This window comes from Dunckerocampus dactyliophorus, chromosome 2, assembly GCF_027744805.1.
Source record: "Dunckerocampus dactyliophorus isolate RoL2022-P2 chromosome 2, RoL_Ddac_1.1, whole genome shotgun sequence".
Lineage (NCBI taxonomy): Eukaryota > Metazoa > Chordata > Actinopteri > Syngnathiformes > Syngnathidae > Dunckerocampus > Dunckerocampus dactyliophorus.
Window position 1 is genome coordinate 31,118,710 of NC_072820.1, and position 22,294 is coordinate 31,141,003.

The 22,294-nt window shown below is 39.0% G+C and overlaps 1 protein-coding gene and 1 long non-coding RNA gene across 5 annotated transcripts in view; one reads left to right on the forward strand and one right to left on the reverse strand.

Annotated features, from left to right (window-relative positions):
- Positions 1–905: 905 nt before the first annotated feature.
- Positions 906–22,294, forward strand: part of LOC129168513 (zinc finger MIZ domain-containing protein 1-like) — a 159,984-nt gene continuing 138,595 nt past the window's right edge. For 2 of the 4 annotated variants that reach the window (XM_054753878.1, XM_054753886.1), the window contains exon 1: positions 906–1,098. The gene's annotated coding sequence lies outside the window, so the exon portion shown is untranslated. The remainder of the gene's footprint in view (positions 1,099–22,294) is intronic. The other 2 variants (XM_054753896.1, XM_054753905.1) reach the window with 1 other exon arrangement.
- Positions 13,706–16,866, reverse strand: LOC129168560 (uncharacterized). The gene is made up of 3 exons (XR_008566280.1): positions 16,817–16,866; positions 14,699–14,864; positions 13,706–14,527 (listed from the first exon to the last, which is right to left on the reverse strand). It is a non-coding gene; the product is annotated as an uncharacterized LOC129168560 (long non-coding RNA).

A 22,294-nucleotide genomic window follows, 5' to 3' on the forward strand; every position in this document is an offset into this window, starting at 1 on the left:
CGCTGGGGCTGCAATAGTACTAGTCACAAGTGATTGGCGTTGAAAAGCATTTATTGACATATGCCGATCAAGGTGATTTTTTTATGGAAATCGGCAGACACTGATTGGTGGCTGATTGAGTGCCGCATCCCTAATTTTATTTCATTGGACTTACTTTTAGTAGATAAGCCCACTGTGAACCAATTCTTGCAGTAATGAGCAAGGTCAAGAGCCAGCTCCAGACAAAACACTTATAAAATTCCACACTAATGTTAAAAAGTCAAAATAAAACTTCTGCGCTAGGACACATGAGGAGTTGTGACTGTGAGTTGTGATTGGCACTGTCAGGTTGATTATAATTTAACAAATGATTAACTATTTTGACCACCGTTTTGATTCCCATACTTAATGAAATTTGTTGCCCTCTTTGATGTAAAAATGTTACAATGTGACTTTGTGTCAATGGCCTGTTGGTTTGCACTTACAAACGTCTAGACCTGAATCTAAAATAACTCCACTGTTTTCTAGGGTAGAAAAAACAACTTTGATTCATATCATGTCCATATCACATTAATGTTAGGCTAATGCAATGACATTTCATTTCACCACCACATATACCTGTAGTGTTGCTGCAACTGGAACCTTAATTTCTCTGAGGGCACAGCCTGGGGTATCAATAAAGTTCTATTTAATCTAATGTACTTATCTACTAGCCAGTTTAGCCAGCTAGATACGTAAATAACATCTAAAATGTAGGGTAGAAAAATATACAACATATAGAATAGAAAAGCAACCCATTTTCATTTGGCCCAAAGAGAGTGGACACTTCAACGCGGGAACCCAAAGGAACTGCAATTAGTCCATTCCACTTAGTGTTGCCTACCTTCTCCGACAGCCTGATGAGCCTGGCCAGGTTTTGCTTGCAGCCGCGGAGCTCGAGACCCAGTCACAGTCAGTAATAGAATAGCCGATGTAATTTGACACTTCAACTTACTGCGCCCTGCCGGAGTCTATCCACTTTACTCACCCGCTGACGTTGAGACGTTCGCGGGACCATATTTAAAAACAACAAGAGGCGACAATTAGCGAGGACTTTCTCCTCTTCCCCCCCCCAAGACGGTGAGTAGGCGCGAACTTAACCGGCGCTCGCTACCACTGAGGCGGTCGAGAGGCTCGCTCGTCTCGGTGTGGGCTTTTTGTGTTGTTTTGTCCCCCAGACTTGGGCTCAGATTGTTTCCGACCTCCAACAATAGACGAGTGACCGCTCGGAACCGGCAGTGAGCAGGAGGGTTACGCGCTTTTTACAGGCTGACGCGGCTCTCCCTACTACCGGGATTGGAGCTGATTGCTGCCGGAGGAGGAGGGTATTTTCGCGGTTACTGTGGCGTTGGAGCTCTGCGCTACGGGCTTGGAGGCTGCTTGCATTCGGCGTGCAGAGTGAATCACGCCGCCGTCTGTGAATAATCTTCAGCCACCCTTTTAGCTTCCACCAAGCACACCTTTTGTGTTATTTATTTTTGAACGCTGATGCATGCATGCTGCAGGATTGAACTGGAAAAAGACTAAATAGTGGGCACTGCGGTGCACAACCTTTTCAGATTCATGTTTATTTCACAACTTGGCATCATATAGTAGAGATGAGAGCAGGCATTCGTCCTGCTGATGCTTAATTTCTGTGAATTAAAAGGTCATTCCTTAGTGTTGTTGCTGTGTAAATAAGTTGGTATAAGGCTGAACATGTGTCAAGCATGGTTAATATAGAAAAGGTGTGTTGTAAATGTGCAACCTGGGACTGCTTTTAAGTCATTTTCTGCAGGTTGCAAACATCTGCAGACATCACTGCAGAGATTTGTTGTCATGCTGCATCCAAAACTTGTTGTGATGAGAGGGGGTGGTCATCTATACCATGCTTGTTTACACATGTGTCATGTCACCTGGTGGTTGCCGCCCCTCTCCTGGTTTCTGATGTCTCCCCTCCGCCCTCCTTTCATTACACAGTCAAACTTGCAGTGGCTTCATTGTAAAAATACATGAGAGGATGGTGTCAGACCAAGCTGCTGGAGACGGAGGTTTCCCACAAGCCTCCTTGGGCGGCCCCGGGTTGTGGGCTCCTGGGTGAACCACGGGGGCAGACCCCACCACGCTGACCTTCTTCTATTCAAGTGTTGGATGTGGAAACACCAGCCGTCCCAACAAAAGGCACATTGACGAGGAGATCTGCAACGCAGCACGTGCTTGTCTGGTGGGGGACTGTTCATTAACTTCCTGCTTGACTCCACTGGCAGTGTTAAAAGAAACACACCAGCGACTACATCATTCACCTCTGATTTGGAAATAATGGTAATACTCTGTTCAAGGGTCAAACTGTGGCCACCATACAATGTTTTAAGCAGCTTGTAAACATTGTGAGCTGTCCAACAAGTGTAAAAAGAAGTTACCTTGCATTAATGCAGCTGACTTTGTGTTGGATGCTCGTCTTCTGTTTTTTATTATTGTCTCCATATTGTATTAAGGAGCCTGGACGGAGATCTGTGTAACAAATAACTGTGGTTTATTTGCAGACTGTTGGCATTGCTTCATGGGGACATGTAGCAACAGGGCATATTATTATTATTATTATTATTATTATTATTATTATTATTATTATGTGACCCCAACCCCCACCCCAATATTTTGGCTGGTAATGGTTCCTAGCCAGAGCTCTGTTTTTCTACCAATATAATTGGAGCACTGGAGTTAACAGCTTGTTTTATGTTGTCATTGTAGTGATCTGTCCTGGGAATTCCACTCTGAGCTCCTAAAAAAAAAACCTCCACCGGTCTGCGGTCTGAGCCCATGGGAGGCTTGTTTAGGTTCTCGTCTCCTGGGATGAATCACGCGTCTGCAGTGTGGTTTGCTGGATCTGCAAAAGTGTGTCAAAGGAAGTTCTAGTAGTGTCTGTCAGAACATCCCGCACAGTGCTGTTCATTCCAGAATATCCCGGAACGTTTTGTTATACGGCTGATTACATTTCAACACAAGGAAAATGTTGCCTTCAGGTGCCAAATTGAGCTGTGAGAAATCCTGCAGACGCCACATTCAGCTGCTAATTGACTTTTATGATTGATTATTGGGTCCGCATCATGTGTGAGGATCCTCAATGCCAGTTGCAAAATTTGTGAAACCTTTTAATTGATTGTCATGGTAATTAATTAGAGAGATTAAAAAATAAAAATTAATCAATTGCTGCAGCTCTAAATAGATCATACAAGCAAGTGATTCATGTTTAATATTGTGATTATGAGCAGAAGGAAATGATTAGCAGTGACGGGACATTTATTTAGACCAGCAGCCAAACGATTTATCTTTTTTTGATTTATGGGTAAAATCAAATGTTTAGTTACAATAAGATGTACGGTTCAAATGCTCATGTTCAAATTGAGTCATTTTTAGTCATTAAGACAATACACATTTTTTTTTCGATTCAGTGTGATGAATGAATAATGTCAGTAATTGGTGGTAAAATGATTAAATGTTTTATTCAATTTTTTTTAAGAGCATACAACCATCCGAATAATCGGATGACCATAAGACTAGCTCTTATGTGTGTTTTATTGGACAAATCAACCATTGGTGGCTGACTTGTGAAATGCAACAATTAGTAGAGTTTAACAAATTATTTTGATTTATCATACACAAACCTTTCATTTCATAGTCATTACTTTGTGGCTATGTGGTAAAGAAATAAGTTAAATTGAGTCATTTTAACACATTTTAGACCGTGCTTTTTTTTTTTTGCATGGTTTATGAATCATGTTCCTAATTGAGCAATTAATTGGAATAAGGTCGCAATTACAAATTTTCAGGATGCATTTTGAACACTTTGTAAAACAATACAACCAACGGATTAATCAGATTAATCATATTTATAGCGATTAATGCGAAAAGTCAATATTTTGTGATTAGATGGAAGTATGTTACTCAAGTTGAAATTCAGTCATTTTTAGCAGTTAAGTGGAAAAAAGTACCAATTTTTCAAGTTCATCATGCATTTTGGACACTTTTGTAGACAATACAACCAACAAATTAATCGTGACTACTGTGATTAACGGGTAATGTCAATGTTTTGTGATTAGGTGGTAAAAAAATAAGTTACTCAAGTTCAAATTGAGTCATTTTGAGCAGTTAAGTGGAAAAAAGTAAAAATTACTCAAGGTCCTGACGCATTTTCGACACTTTGTTAGACAATATAACCAACTGATTAATCGTGACTCTTGCGGTTAACAGGTAAAGTCAATATTTTGTGGTTAGGTGGTAAAAAAACAAGTTACTCAACTTCAAACAGTTATTTTGAATAAGTAAGTGGAAAAAAATACCAATAACTCAAGTTTGTGACGCATTTTGGACTCTTTGTTAGACAATACAACCAACGGATTGTTTGTGACTATTACGATTAACGGGTCAAGTCAATATTTTGTGGTTATGTGGTAAAAAGTAAGTTACTCGAGTAGAATATGAGTCATTTTGATCAATTAAATGGTAAAAAAGTACCAATTACTCAAGTTCATTACATATTTTGGACACTTTATTAGACAATACAACCAACAGATTATGCTTGTTTATTGCGATTAACGGGTAATGACAATATATTGCCGTGTCTTGTTTGATTTATTTGGACATTCATTCCACTTCAGTATACATCACATATCACAATTCACAATTCCACATGTTCAAAACAAGTAGGAAGAAGCAGAGCTTATTGAAAATACCCCCTCTTTGTTTCACATCAATTGCTAATACATTTGTTCACTTCCTGTTCAACATGTTCCGTTTGCCAGTTGTGAATAACACGATAAAATGATAAAGCAATATAACACTGTGTTATAATTAAGTTGAGGTTTGTAAATCTGTATGGACAAATTGCTGTAAATTGCATCAAGTGCAGTTGTCATGTGACATAACAGTATTTCCCTGTGGTTCATGAGTCTTCTTCCTTATACTTTATAGACATCAACTGCTTGTACTCTTTCTTGAAATGGCTCATTTTAATGCATAGTTTGAGTCCCTTGTTCAATCCGTTCCATAATTTGATTCCACATACTGATATGCTGAAGGTTTTTAGCGTTGTGTAGCAATATACTGTACTTTGTGTAAGTGTTTTAAGTACAAAATTTTCCTAAGCTCATATTTCTCCTCTCTTGATGAGAAGAATTGTATTGTGTTTTTGGGTAGCAGGTTATTTTTTGCTTTATGCATAATTTTCGCTGTTTGAAGGTTTACTGGCTCACGTTTTGTGGTTAGGTTGTACACTTTGTATTTTTTAAAGTTTTTTTAGTATGAGTGGCAGTAAAGTGGTGAAAAATGAGAATTAAGTCAAACTTATGACGCTCAAAGAATGCTCAAAGAACTTAATAGTCTTTATTATTGTAATCAGTGTGCAAAGTCAATGATTTGCGGTGAAGTGGTGCACAATAACTCAACTCAAATGTAGTCATTTTTGACACATTTTAAACTGTACTGCTTTTTAAAAAAGTGTAATTAATAGTTAGTCAATAATTGGTGCCGAAATGTAACAATTAGTCAAGTTCATGACGCATGGGTAAAGTCCAATGGTTGGCGGTGACGTGCTGCAAAATAACAATTTGTCAATTTCACCTTTGACACATTTACTGAGGGGTAATATTCATCTTTTTCCCTTTTCCTGCCACTGAACTGTGCTACTGGGCTTGATATGTTAAACAGGTGGGCTCTAATGTTCATCGCGGGGCACCGGCAACCCCTCCAAGTCGCCCGTCAAGAAGAGTGTGTGTGTGTAATTTTTTTCTTCCCTGGAAGCGTCTCAAAGGTTTTATTGTCAGACTTCAAGACTTCGCAGCAAAAAAATGTCAGCGTCTGAATAAATCTATAGAGCCGGGGACAGTGTGCCTTCTTGACGGTGATTTATCTCCCAACAGTGGGGATACATCTTGCATGTGTGAGTACATCTTGGTTGTATTTGGTGTGTGTGTGTGCGTGTGTATGTGCAATGACTTGTAAGCTTGCAGGGCTGCCATACGCTGAGGGCTTTTACGATTGATGGTCAGACGCTGTCGTCTTGACTGTTGACTGTTAATATGAGGCTTCTATTTTGACAACATGGGTCGGGGAATGTGAATCTGCGGCGGCGGTGAGAGGGAGAGGTGTCGGGAGTGTCGCCAGACCACACATCATTTAATCATGTTAGAGTATGCAGCCGCTCACATCTTATTTTGGGTCATGTCGATGATAGCAGTTATTGTATAGAATATTACACACATAGCTGTCTAGACTAAGTAGAATGACATTCTGATTCAGAATCCACCTCATTTTTAAGATGTGTCTAGGCCTGTCACGATAATCGATTAATCAAATGATAAAAAAAAAACAGGTCGATAATTATGAGGCCCTTGATAAATGGACATGTGCACGTATGCGTGTGTTTCATCTGCTCGTCTGTCGGTGCCACACAGGCTGGATGGCAAGAGGGTTCACTCTGCATCTGTCTGTGTGCATCGGTTCTTTCGTGGAATGAACACTAGTGAGTGGACACAGAGGGCTTAGCAGTGAGCTTCGTGAGACAGCATACACTAACATTAAGAAGGCACAGAAACGATGGTTTTTGAGGCAAACGCCACAGCCGACAGCCACAATGTGGGAACATTTCGGTTTTAAACAGGATGAACACGGTGAGCGCATGAACACAGATGACTGACAGGGACAGTTTTCTCAACTGGGAAAAAAAAACTACCGATGTAGGTGCCTCAGGCAGCGGAGCCTTCGTCCTGACAGTAACGCTTACTGAGGCGTTTGGTCGGCAAATATAAACAAAACAGTGCAAAATGGTACGTTCTCACAAACAGTGTTGCTAGCTACATTGCAAAAACATACGTACAGGCAACTTCTGTGTCAAGCTAATGTCTCACACAGGTACACCGTACACTACACTTCTAGTGGTTCAAATGTGTAGTACACCTCTCATGACCATTATTGAGAAAATCCCCCCCCAAATTTTTTTTGGATAAAATCGATTATCGACGATAATTTATAGCACAATTATCGACCAGCAAAATTTGTTATCGTGACAGGCCTACAGTAGATGTGTCACAATGTGGCTGCATCTCACCTACTGGGCTGATTACCGTAAATTCCGGTGTATAAGCTGCTTATACACCGGAATTTACGGTAATTGATTAATTAATCTTATGGAATTACTTGTTGGTTAAACGTGTCTTGAGGAAACTGAATTCAGTGCAGTACTTGGCTGCAACCTGCAGAGGAGCTGTTGAGTCCATCTTAGCTAGTTTGCCATTGCCATTTTTTGATGAACTTTCTTTGTTTTCGCCATCCTCCTCATCAAAAGTGTTTGGCTACAGAATTAGCTAGCTAGCTAGCTGACTAACTAAAGGCAGGACGTTTACTTCTTCACCTATCAATGACCCGGTAGGCTATCGCATCTGACCCGGAAAATATCGGAAGGACAGTTGGCACTGCGGTAGAAAATGAATAAATGGATTAAAATGCATTAAAATGTTTTATATTTTCAACTTTATTTTTTACACTGAGTTTTCTGTAACGTTTTACTTTAAAATGCCAGCAAAAAAAAAATAAATTAAATTTTTTTTATAGTGTTAGGAAATGTGTGACAGGCACCACAATCCCTAACAAGAGCTACTGTTGCTGCTGTAACCCAAAGCAAACTAAAACTCAACTCTGAACGCCTGATGTCGCTTCCTGTTCAACACCAAAGCACACTTACAGTAACACACACGAGTACATGTGTTATTTATGTCTTAAATTGCATATATTCTGTTATTATGTGTATTATATTGGGTAGTACTAGTGTAGAGGTGACTACAGGCATGTTATTTCATTCCTGGAGAGCTCTTACAATGTTAAAAACATATTTAGAAGGTTGTGCTCTAACTGCGAAAATATTCAATTTATAAATAAGGAATCCTATTTCACGGAAATTCAATTATCACAGTCGCCTCTGGGTCCAGTTATCCGCAATAAACAAGGGATTACTGTACATCACTCAGGCAACTTGGGGCAAGCACAGCAGAGAACGGACATGGACAAGGGCAGTGACAAAGTCACTCAAAGGAAATTTGTCTCTAAAGAGTTTTTTTCCCCACACTAATTAGAATTAGAAAAAGTAACTTTTTGCTCCATAATGCCATCAACTTCATTTTCTTACACAAGTCTTCAAAATTGAGCCTGTGCACATATTAGTATTGGATTTAAACACGGTCCTTTTTCTCCTTAATCCCACTGTTGACTCGCTGGCTAAATCCTGAGTGTTTTTTCTTTTTTTTTTGCTCTTTTTAAAGGGAGCCCCCTTTTTGCTGCATAATCTTACTTAATCTAATCTCTCCCCCTCTATAATGGAGCGCCAATGATGTGACTCTATAGAGGGGAGCTTTAGCATAGATCCATACCAAACAGACTAGTGTGCCGCTCACTTGCGCCAAGCCCCTGCGGCAAAAGCTCTTGTGAAAATGCAAGTGACCTATGCGCCCTCTTGTTAGTCCCGACAATGGAGCTGCCTCCTCATACAGCTGCATCCCGGGCTGCAGGCTGCGACAGATAACACGCATCCACAATTTGGGATTAATAGTTTATGGAACTACCGTTAGTATGCTAGTTCTTTTTTTTGTTCTTTTTACTATTTAAATTAGGTTGAACGTTTAGGTATGTAAGTGCTTCAAGTAACTGATAGGGTTCAAGGAGATAAAAGGAGGATGTATGTTTTGACTGGTTAACTTCATGAGCAACACAAGGCGTCCTTGTGCTAGCTTCTCAATTGCGAAGATTTGTCTTCTTTTCCGATTTGGATTGTTTGGTTTAAACGAGTAAGATATAGAATTCCGGCTACTGGATTCCGCTTTTGTTGTGAGCGTCTATTTTGTAGAATTTTATGCAACACCATTCAGAAAACTTTGGACCTGTACTGTTAGCTAACTGTCAAACTGAATTTTTGCTTGCCGTCTTTGTTTCTTTAAATTATTTTATGTTAGACAGTTTCTTTGGGATCCGTCACATGCTTTGGAGCTAGTGGTCTTAACAGCTTAATGCACATCATCCTGGAATGGCTGCAAGTCACAAGCTGTTAGACATAGAAATGTCTGTGTTATGATATGTCATTTGTATCCCGTCGGGTGATACATTGGATTCATAGTCATTCGTTCGGCTCTTCCGATGTTTGTTTTGTGCGCGGGACACAGGTCACACGTTTTATTTGGATCATGTTCAAATTTTGCGTGTTTGTGACACCTCAAGATCTCAATACTGGCCAAAAATGGTATCCCTCTCTTCCATTGTTATAACATCATATCTAAAATATTAAAATGACAAAATGTTATTATTCTGTGACCTTAGTGACGACAAGCGGCATAGAAAATGAATGAAAATGTTATTATAGCATTCATCCATCGAACCATATCCTATTTAAGGTTGACTGGAGCCTATCCCAGCTGGCGAAAGGCACTATAGGGGAAATCAGTTTCCTTAATGAATTATGGGGAAAATGAACAATCAGTTGATAAATATAAACACAAAAATACTGCGGAGGTCTACATGGATCTGTACTGTATATGCACAAAAGAATTGGGACACATGGCTTTACAAGAAGTGAAAATGGAAAAATGTATGGGGTTCACATATGTGTGCAATTGTCCAAAATGTCAATGACATTTGTTTGGAGGGTGTTCCACCATCTGCAGACGCACTAAAAGTAATCACGCGGGGCAATAACTGCTGCTAATTAAGTGGGTGGCGCCCCGTGGACGTAAATGCACACAAGGCCTTTGCACGGCATATTTATAGGCGGACCATTGCGCAACTGTTTTTTCGCTGTTGTCAGTGAGAAAAGTGGCCTGAATGTTGTGTTTAGTACACACAAACATATTTTAACACCCCTGCTGTTGCTGTTTAGCTAGGAGGTGTGTGTCCGAACACTGTTTGTTTTGGCTTTGAACATAGTACGGATTTTTAGTCATCTAAGAGAAGAGGGTGAGGGGGCATCCTTGAGCTTGACTGATGGTGTGAACACGGTCACTGAGATGAAATAGTGTACAGGTCAGAAATGTCCCAAACAAAAGTGGAGGTACCTCATTCCTCCTCCTCTGTGTGTATGTGTGTGTGTGTGTGTGTGTGTGTGTGTGTGTGTGTGTGTATGTGTGTGGGTTGGAATGTGAAACCTAATCTGTGCTGTAGGGGGGCAAAAGGGTGGCTTCTATTGGAGAATTCTCCCTTTGAGATGCCACTTGTGGTAGTTTATGACTCTTTAGTGGTGGTGGGGCAGGGCACCCAGACACATTTCTTTGCAAACAGCCCCCATATTATGCATTTCTTAATCATCTCAATCATCACTTTTTAATCATCATCATCTGTATCTTCCATACACCTTCCAAATGTTGTGCATATGCAGATGATTATTAAAACATCATCATTTTGTGCTTAATGATAATATATAATAGAATTTGCTTATAATTTCATAATGAAATAATAAAAATGAAATTTACATTTAATATTTTAATATAATAATTAAAAATACAATTAAATAACGTCTTATTATTATATATTTTTTATATATTTAGATTTATTTTTATATATGTATTTTTCTATGCCCTTTTTCTTCATACTGCTACTACAGTTGTTAAACTATATTTTTGAATTTGAATTCAGTATTGAAATAATATAGAAATAATTGTTATTCAACAATAATACTCCTACTAAAAAAAAAATACCGATAGTAGCGGGCTAAAAAGTAAGTATTATTATAGTATAAAATAATATACTGTATGTTACTTATATTTGGCTATTTAATTTCATTGTTATACTATTATTTATTTATTTTTGTTTTTTTCAATTTTTTCTTAATCTTAATAATAATACTAGATTTCATGTATTTTATTTTATTAATACAAAAAAATGCATATTTTTAATAATCATGATCATCATATTAATCAAGTAAAAATTGCAATATTAAAATAATTGTACTATAATAAAATAAGTAATATTTTAATCCCATTATTAGTATTATAATATTAGATTTATATTATAAAACAAGCACACCAGTCTTTCATAAATGTCACTTCTCACCTCCCCACTATATTTTTATGAATTATTTCCCATTGTATTGTCATGGTCATTTATTGTAAATTATGGTCTGAGTGGATATTGGCGAGGAGTCTTCTTTAATATTTAGCACCTGTCAGTTACAATCTCTCCTCCCTAAAAAGAAAAGTTTTTCACTTTCTGCCGAGCTGGAGGAGAAAGAGGATGAGGATGATGATGAGGAGGAGGGTGGCGGAGTGGGAGACTGCTTCATGGGTGAAAGCCCTCTCGCATGAATATTTCATGTTTGCATTTTAACCAGAGTCGTTTTATCCTAGCGAATGTGGCTGAAAAAGAGAGCAAGAGCGTAGTGAGACGTGTGCAAAGTAGGAGATGGAGTTTTTCTTCCTCATGCCTGAGAGACGACATGACAAGACGCGAGCACAGAATCAAATATGTGGATTGTGTCTGGGTGATTTTATTTTTAGCACCTCGCTCTGAAATGTGAACGAACTCCTCTGACCCTTCATGTGCACTTTTCAACTCTTCTCTGAGTGACTGGGACGAGGAATGGACATTGGACTGAATCAACATCCCTTGAAGCACGTCTTCTTTAGCAGGCATACTACTCCAGACTGAAAAATAAAGTAGGTTATACTGAATCAACTGCTTTAAAAACAACTACGTCTTTAGCCAGCAAGTAGTTACAGCTGACTCAACAGACCTACTCCGACTTCTTAAGCCAGCAAAATAGCAGACCATGAATCAGTACGCTTCATACCCATGTCTTTAGCTTGCAAACTAATTGTGACTGAACACCAGCCTTTATAACCACTGCTTCTTTAACCAGAAACTAGATAAGTCTGAATAGACAGCCCTAAAGAACTACTACTTTAGTTGGCAAACTAGCTGACTCTGACTCAAAAGCCTGTGTTACCACCCCTTCTTTAGCCAGCAAACGAGTTAGTTGACAGGCAATTAACACTACCTCTTCATTAGCCATCAAAATAGTTGGGACCGAATTAACAGCATTTAGAACCATTACCTCTTTTTTAGCCAGCTCACGAGTTGAGACTAAATCGACAGCCATAAGAATCTTGTTCCAGCAAATGAGTTAAGAGTAAATTGCTAACCTTGTGAACTTACTCTTTGGCCAACCAACTACAGTAGTTGATGCTGATTAACAGACTTAAGAACAACCTCTTATTATAGCCAGCAAACCAGCTGAGACGAAAGCAATAGCCTGTAGAACCACTACTTCTTTAGTAGGCAACGAGCTGATACCGAATCAACACCCTTAAGGACTACTTCTTTTTAAGCTAGCAAACTAGCTGGGCCCAAGTCAAGTGTCTTAATAACCACTTCTTTAGCCAGTTAACTGTCTGAAATGGAATCAACAGCCCTTGAAAACTTTTTTTAGCCAGTAAACTACTTAAGACCAAAATAACAGCCCTCAAAACCACCCTTCTTTAGTTAGACAAACAGTTTGAACAGAATCAGTTGCTCTTGCAACTGTCGCTTCTTTAGCCAGCAAAGTAGCTGAGACTAAATCGGTGTTCGTTACAACCTCTACCACATCTTTAGCCAACAAACGTCCTTATAGTGAATCACAGCCTTTAAAACAGTACCTTCTTTAGTCAGCAAACTAGTTGAGAATTTATCAACACCACTATTTCTTTAGCCAGCAAACTTGTTGCGAATGAATCAGCAGATGACTGGGGACCACATTAACAGCCCTCGAAACCACCCTTCTTGAGCCAGAAAATATGTTTACAATCAGCTTACAACTCCCACTTGTCTAGCCAGCAAACTAGCTGAGACTAAACTGATATTCGTTACAACCACTACCGCTTCTTTAACCAACAAACTTCTTTTTATTGAATCCCAGCCTTTAGAACAATATTTTCTTTAGCCATCAAACTAGTTGAGATTTTATCAACACCACTATTTCTTTAGCCAGCAAACTAGTTGCGAATGAATCAGCAGACGCATTAAGAGCCCTCCAAACCATACTTTAAAATTTTTTTTTCTTGCACCCAGCTCTCAGACTAGTGCTGTCATATCTAGTTTATCTAGTCTGACTCGTGTTTGTGTTGAGCATGAACTGATGAAGCCTGCTCGGATGAGAGGCGAAACGTCTTCTAAGACAACCTGAGCAGTCCAGTTGCCATCCATTGAATGCCCTGAGAATACAATTACCTGGATGAATGAGAATATTCACAGGCCCTTTTTGAGCCAGAAAAACTGTTTAGAATCAACTGCCCTTGCAACCCCCACTTCTTTAACCAGCAAACTAGCCGAGACTCAGTTGACATCCGTTACAACCACTACCGCGACAGCAAACTAGCTGCGAATGAATCAGCAGCCTTAAGAACAAATTTTTTTTTTTTAATTAGTTGATCTCAGTAGAACCGCCTCTCATAGCAAACTAGCAGAAACTGCTAGTTTGGAGAAGCTGGAGAAGCAATCTATCAACAAAGCAATTGTAATCCGTTTGTCAGGTTGACCTTAGAAAACAATAAAATAGCATCCAAGGCTGCTGTTTCTTCTTCCAGTTGTGTTTTAGTCACATTTTAAAAATTCTGCTCCAGCCTCCGCTGAGACGGCCTTGCAAAAGGCAGACACTGATTGTTAGGAATGATAAAGCTTTCTCTTTCTGAGCGGTGGCGAGGTTATTTTGGTGGAGGTGATACCTACACTTAGTCATCTGATATTAAATTAAGCTAAATGTACTTAAGAACCTTTTGATGACTTTTAATAGAATGCCTTCTTAAATAAAGGTGAGCTGGTGTTAACAGCAGCATCTTTATGATTGTTTGGGTTTGATGTCCTCAGCCAAGCACTCCTGTCATATCAAGTGGGAGAAATTGGTATTTGATCCCTGCTGATTTTGTAAGATATGAAAAGTCCAGAATTTTTATGGTAGGTTAGTTACAACATACACAGAATGTAAGAAAAACCCCCATCAAACATCAAATTAAGGTTATCAATGAATTTGTATCTGGGCCGCACTGTGGCCTAGTGGTTAGCATGTTGGCCACATTCAGTAGATCGGGAAGATCTGGAATCGAATCTCCATTGGGCATCTCTGTGGAGTTTGCATGTTCTCCGGCTTCCTCCCACATTTCAGAAACATGCAGGTTAAATGTTTGTCTTTTTGTGACCAGTCCAGGGTGTACCCCGCCTCTTGCCCGAAGTCAGCTGGGATAGGCTCCAGCATACCCGCAACCCTAGTGAAGACAGGTGGCGTAGATGGATGGATGGATGGAAATAAGTGTTTGATCCGCAAGTAAAACTTAGCTTAGTGCTTGGCAAGCACACAGCTCAGATGTTTCTTGTAGTTGGTCACCAAGGTTGTATAGATCTCAGGAGGGATATTGGTCAAAGAAACAGCCCCAAATAAAGACTCGATAAAGACAAAAAAGAAATTCAGTCTGTGTCTGTGATGTCATTGTCTTCCGGGTATGTGGTGGTCATGGGAGTTGTAGTGGACCTGTGAAATACAGTTGATTCACTCTTTCTTCTTTTGGTCAGTTCATTCATTTCATTCAGTATTCATATTTAACTCATCAGGCCTTATTTGAAACTCCTTTTAAGTGACATTTAACCTTGTTAAATTGTCCACAACACAACATTTCAATAGAAAAATACATGCTTTTCTTACTAGGCACAGTTTTCTCCATGAGTGTGGGAACAAACTAGGTATCTGTTCATGCCTGTCATGACGCCCGTCATATTATTGTCAGACACTTCTTCCTACGAGCCATTTGTTTATCTTCTTCTTCTGTGAGGTCCATGCAATTTCCTGCCGTTCTGTTGAGGAGCTCGTCCTAGATGACATGTAAAATGGTGACTCAACTCAGGAACGGTGATTGAAGTTTATAGAGGCTATATTTTAATAATAATAATGATTTTAAAAAGCATACATGGTGAAAGGTACCAATAATCCATAGGTAGGTTTAATATTGTGATACTTGGATACATAGATATTTTGTCACAACCCTATTTGGGAGTGATGTTGGCTCCTGGTTTGTAAAAAGTTGCTGAACTTACATGTTGTAGAGTTGTTTATTGTTTCCCATAGTAGTAGTTGCCCTACATGTATTTACTTACCTGTTATATGTTGTGCTGTCATTTTTTTGTGTGTTGGCACTGTGATTGTAGGTAGTGTTCTGGCTAGTGACCCCCCTGTTCATTTCTCCATGTGACATAGTCGCAACTCTTCAGTGGTGGCTTATGCTTGCACCCTATGAGTATCATTGGTTTAACTTAGACCTCGCTGGCCGTGTTTACAGTAATCTTTGATGTCAAGTCGTGCGCCGCAAAATGTGACTTCACGGGCCATGATTAGCCCTTGGGCTGCGGGTTTGCGACCCCTGGTTTCAATTATTTAGTTGACTGTGCTCTCAACTCCCCTGACATCATTAAGATCAACAGTTTTAGAGTATAATAAGTCTTTTATCTATTTATTGTCTTTAATTTACACTTTTTATTAACATTGTTATACTGAAGCTAACCAATGATAAATAAAATACTTCCCACCATTAATGCGACTTCTGGTGCTGCATGGTTTTGCGCCGTACTCCTTATTCTTCTATGTCAAAGGGGTTTGCTCTGCAGAATTAGCTAGCTAACGATTTGATTAAAGGAGGGACATTTACTGCTTGACTTCTCAATAACCCGGGTAGGCTACTGCATTAGTGGTCGACCGATAGCGATTATTAGTAGTTAAGGAGGCCGATAATTGATATTTGGAGTCGATATTCATTTGTAGCAAAAATTGACCTTAAAAAAAATGTTGAATAATACAAACACTTAACTTTGTTTAACTGCCTAAAGCATGTTTATTTAACCAAACAGATAGAAAAATAGCTCCAGAAGAGCATGGAGTTCCTAGACTCAGAAGCATCTCTCAGAAGTTCAATAAAAACTTAAATAATTACCTCCCTGATATGTTTCAACAGTAAATAAAGTAACATTTATATATAACCTATCTTTGTTTTAAGTTCAAACACAACAAAAACTGCAGACAGGGAGTTAACAAGCTCAGCAGCAACTCTTGTAAACTTAAATAAAAGCTTATATAATAGCGCCCTGAATTTTTTTCAGCCTTCATCTTAGCGTACTTCCCTGCAACAAAGCAAGACTGAATTTAATTTCTTAATTTCTCTCGCAATCACACGCATAGACTTCTACAATCACAGAATGTTTCACATGGACATTACCAACAGCATTGTTTCAAGTGATTCACAGACATATCGGGAGGTACTACGAGCTAGCAAAGCTGCCGCTTGTGTTTACTCCACTCTTTACTCCGCTCTTAACGTTACATTATTGTAGTAGTCGTGAGCGGTAGAGTTTTCCATGTGACTTTCACGCAAACACACACTATTCTCCACATTACATACATTCTCTCCCCATTGCTAATACATAGCCTGCTGAGCCTTTAGAGCCAGACCGGCGAACTAATGTTATGGTAAGCTAGCTAACCAGCCTCCACCTTGGTGCGCTTCCCTCCAATAAAACAAGTGATTTTTTAACGCGGCCTCTCTCAATCACACACATGCTTTTACTATCATGGACTGTTTGACTGTCAACATTATTAGCAGCCTTCTTTCAAGTAATTCACAGACATGTCACGAGGTACTACGAGCTAGCAGAGCCGCCACTAATGTTTACCCTGCTCTTAGCTATTCTCCTGCTCACTGGAACATTAGTAGTTGGGAGATGTAGAGCACTGGGATGTTTATACAATTTCTGCGTCTGAGTTTTCTGCGTTTACCTTGACATGTGCGTTTGCTGTCACGTTCTCCACATGAGAAAACTTCCCTCTCAGCCGTGTGTGTGTGTGTGTGTGTGTGTGTGTGTGTGTGAAGACAGCGTCCGCTTCAGATTGTCTCTGCCACTCACGCGTGCTGTGGCTTGCTTAACCAATCAGACGGTTGCTGTGGGTGGAGCGATGCTGGTCATGTTTTACTTTAAAATGTCAGCAAACAAAACAATTAAAATACATCAATTTTATCGTGTTAAGAAATGTCTGAGAGCCAGATGCAGTCATCAAAAGAGCCACATCTGGCTCCAGAGCCATAGGTTCCCTACCCCTGCTGTAGAGGCTCTTTGACAAGCGTTTTTACTGCAGGTCTTTCAAAGCAGCATCAGCGTCATGTCTGTATTAAGTTGCTTCTTGTTGTCACATTTAAAACCCCCTCATTTTGTCTGTGGCAAATATCTCTTTCCCAAAATTGTTCGTTGGGGTGAAATGTGCCGTGCACTCCGAGTCTATTCTGCAGCGCTTTCATTGCGTCTCCTCTGGGACACAGCACTCTGCAAGAAAGGAAAGAAAAGAAGTCTCCAGGTACGTGTGTTCGCGGCTGGTGATGATGTGACTCTGGGTGGGTAAATATTTAGAGAGCAAACATTTTGATCCCAGCAGGGATTACCGTCGTAGAGGGAAACATGTTTTTTTTTCATTCTTCTCCTTCTAAGAATTTAAATGTCAGCATATTGCACAACATATTTTTATTTTCATGCCAGCCTGTAGAAAAAAATGGAGCAGGTTAAATCCCACAGAGAAAATCAGGTCCATGTGATGTCGCTCCCCAAAATCGTCTTTGTTCTGGGTACTTGTTGCCGGACCCCCCCCACTCCAAACAAACGAACAAATGTGTTCTTCTGCTTCACCTTGTTGGCTTTTACAAGGAATGTGCCAAAGGTGGATGTTAAACATGTCTCGTGTGATATGCCTCATTTAGTCGGGTCACTCAATATTCATGGGCCTTCATAACTGGTGTCTGTTTTCAGTCAGCCATGCACAGAAACAGGCTTTGTAAGGCAGGGGTGAGCACCCTATGGCAACTATTAATATTACTGATTTATTAGTGTATCTATTTGCTTACTTTTTAATGTAATATTTATATTTTATTTGTATGTATTTATTTTTGTATGTAATATTTGTATTTTGTTTTGATATTAATTATTTAATGTATTTATTGTAGGTTATATATATTTTTTGATTATTTTTTTCTTGTTTCATAATTTATTTTAAGGCCTAGGCTACCAGCACTTATTAGTTCGCTGACGAAGCTCTTCGGATGAAGAGCGAAACGTCCGACACCTTCTTCACAGAAGTACAGATGACGTCTCAACAAGCCTTTCCCTCGATGGACAACTCCTGTACGACTGAGAGCCTACACAGATTCATTATTTATTCATTTTTATATATAAACATATTATTTTTTTGTATTATGTTTTTGTATTTTCAATCTTATTTTAGATTTTTTTTAATGTCTATACAATATAAAATTTTACTTAGATTATATATTTAAGTTTTGTATTTATTATTTGCTGGTTCATTATTTATTCATTTTTATATTATTTCTTTTTAGTATATATATATATATATTATTTTTAGTGTATTATGTTTTTGTATTATTTTAATCTAATTTTAGAATATTTAAAAAACGTTAATAAAATAAAACTGATTTTAGATTATTTATTTAATGTATTATAGATTTATATATTTTTGTTATTTATTTGTTGGTTCATTACTTATAAAAATATATACTTTTTTGTTTATATATATATATATATATACAGCTGTATATATTTGAATTTCACTTTATAGATTTTTTTTAAGGTTAAAGAAATTAAACATGTTATATAAAGCCCCAAAACATTGAATGCATACATAATAATGCCTAATGCATACATTTTGATATTTTTTGTTATAAATGTACAGTCAAACCTGTCTTAGCGGCCACCTTTATAGAACGGCCACCTGCCTATAGCAGCCACTGAAAAATCCCCCGCAGCAAATTTACATGTTATAGACCCTGTGTATAGCAGTCACCTGTCCAACGCGGCCAGCGGCCACCCATTTTGTCTCCCTTGGTCAATATCTGACCGCATATAGCGGCCAAATTACCGACTCAAGTAGAAGCTTCATGCAGGAAAAGTTTCGTTTTTCAATCAATGACGCCGTCGTGTGTAGACTTTAATTACTGAGTCCTAGCTCAGTCACAATCATTCACAAGATCCACACAAACTGTCAGTTGTTCCACATAAAAAAGCCGTCTTCTTTTGAGCTTGCTATTTCCTGGTCAAACATGTAACTTTAAGAGCATTTGCACCAAAACATTACCGCAAAGTAGGCTGGGAACAGGACGTGCTCCCAGCGACGCTACAATTAAAAAAAACATACGCTAGCATGCATGCGGCAGCGGGAGCAAAACTGAGTTTGGTTGTACTTAATTGAAGTATTTTAGAATGTACTCACGTTATTTTTCATCAATCCTCATCCACAAATCCATCAAAGTCCTCATCTTCAAGCCCCACTACAAATGACACCGTTTATTTCCTGGTGTGCACTGGTCAATACTGTAATGCCGCTTGTTGTGGGGAAGGAGAGACTCACGTCGCCGATGCACTTTAATGGCTTTATTAACAGCGGAGAACACTGCAGGACTTTACATCCACGCCAACATAAACACACTTCCCAACTCTCTCCAAACTCACAGCTAGCACTGAGCCTAGCTCTCCTGCTCGGGACACCCACCGTCACTTCCCGTCACTTCCTGATGAACTAAAGCTATAATGACACTGCCGTATAAAAAGTAAAATATTAAAAACAAGCGTAAGACATTACTAGCACAGCTTTGTTCTGTTCTTCTGTTCTTTGTTCTTCTAAAATAAAAAAAGGAACACACATAACAAAAAGTGTCATGGTGAGACATCAGTAGTGACTGAAACCACTGCAGTTTACATGCCAGGCCTCTAGTTGGCAGTTTGACTTTGTGCAGAATCATTGCACAAATGACAACCATTGCCAACTATTTTCTTTCGAATACTAACTTTTACTGGTCATATACAGTATTTGCATTTAAAATGTGTTTTATGCGTGGAAAAAAGTCTAATACATTTTGTCTGAGAAGAACAACAGTGCTGAGGTCTGCCATCGTTGTTTGTGGACGTTTTCAAAAACTTTAAGACTTTAAGAACTCTTTTCAAATGTTACAAATATTGTTTGTGCTTCCATACAAAAATGGTGTAAATAGCTTTTATGAGCTAAAGATTAGTCATTGAGATTTTATTCCACCTTGTTTGCATATAAGGTGGCTAAATGGAGAATCCTTTTCCCTTCCGATTGTGACTTGGGGAACTGGCATTTGGGAATGCCTCGTCTAGACGGCCGTGACTTTGTTTTTCGACTGTGTCTGCTCGGTGGTATTCACTTAGCTGAAAGTGGCTGAATGGAGGCTCTTAATTCATTCAACCTTTGCTTCGGAGGTGGAAAATTCATTTTCTGTCTACTTGCCGTTGATTAGTATTGATCGGTCCACCACTGGATCACATAATCCCTCATTGTGTGTCCCAAATCCGACTTGAAAGCCGGGGGTGAAAGAATTGCGTTAGTGGCGTTCCCAGAGCATGGCGGCAAACTGGAACATTTCCTGTTTGGGGGGTCAGGAGGAGGCTTCTTTTAGAGTCTAAACTAGTGGGGAGAGTTGAGCTAGCGAGTAATTGCAGCAAACGGGGCAGGCTGAATGTTGTCCTGAATGTGCACCGCACCTGTGATTTGTATAGAAGCTTTTCCCAGACTAAATGAGGAATTTGCTCTGGGATACATCCCCTGTGGTGGAGGATGACATGGTTGGCTGTGCTGCGGCAAGGACATGGTGTCTTATAGGTCACATATTATAGTGTTTTTCACCAATTGTAAATATTATAAATATATATCGCTCCCACAGTAGTGTATTGGAAGTGAGTTGCCTAAAATACCGTAAATTCCACTCCTTAAGCAGCCACTTTTTTCTTTTTATCTGTTCTGTCCGTATTTATTTTTTTAGTTATTTTTATTCTATTTTCTTGGTTTTCTTATCTCTCCTGTCTTGCCTTGGTTGTTTTATTTTGTGATTAAGTTTATTATGACACTTTTGCAGAGGTGCTGGAAATGTGAATTTCTCTTGGAGATTATTAAAGTATCTATCTAAAGTTTGAACCTTTGCGGCTTATACAGCGGTGCGGCTGATGTGTGGTTTCATTCTAACCTCATCACATCTACTTCAGAACTACTATCCGTCTATCCGTTTTCTATGCTGCTTGAGAACTACTATGAATTGTTTAAATACAATGTTGCTCATGACTCAGTGAGTTCTTTTTAGCTCTTTTTTTGGCAGGAGCCAATCACAAGCTATCAGTGCACTCACAACAAGGTTGTCAACCCATTGGAAATCACAGGAAGTCATTATGTATAACAGTATAACAATATAACAGTATGACTCACGGTGTCATCTTACCAAGAACACAAAAGTCATGACACAGCAACTTAACACTCAAAAAGTATACCTGGCAAACATACAAACATGTACCAATATCACTTTAAAATGAAAAAAAACAACTTTTAAAGTTTCCCACAATGCATTGCGCCTGAGTAACTCATTCATTGGGGTGCTGCAATGGCGGCAGCCTCCCTCTGGGCTCTGGGTTCCTCTGGCTCCCTCTGGTGTACAGAGCCAGCATTGCAGCTCCATCCATCCATTTTCTATGCTGCTTGTCTTCCAATGAAAGGCTTTGCTCAAATGAAATGCATTATGGGAAAACTTTTAAATGTTTTTTTTTTATTATTTTAAACTTGTATTGGTAAATGTTTGTATATTTATGAAGTATACCTTTAGACTGTTAAGTTGCTGTCTGATGAGTTTAGTGTTGTTTGTAAGATGACACTGTGAGTCAGACTGTTACATTGAGTAATGACCTCCTGCAATTTCCGTGATTGGCTAATGATTGGCTCCTGTCAAATAAAGAGCTGCCTGGTCGCCACAATATGCCATTTCATGATGTGGACACATGCGGCTTATACACCGTTGTGGATTATATATGTACTGTACAAATCTGTTTTTTCCTCGAAATTTAGTGGATACGGGTCATACACCGGTGCGGCTTAAACACTCGAATTTACATTGTAGACAGCTTAAAAGTGCTTTTAGTCAGCCCAACTCAACACCTGGGCAGCTTTAATGCAAATGAGCTGTTTGTCCACTGTGTGTCTCCAAGAAACGCTATTGTGTACTTTTTACATACAGTATACAGTCATTCTGCATTTATGTAATGGATGCTATATATCCATATATAAAGAGTGGGATAGGAGGAAACAAACGTGAGCAACACTAGCATAGCCATGGGTGCTACAGTGCTAACATTACACTCACATTTCAACGCAGCAACATGCTGTTCGCTGAAGAAAAACATGATCAAACTTACA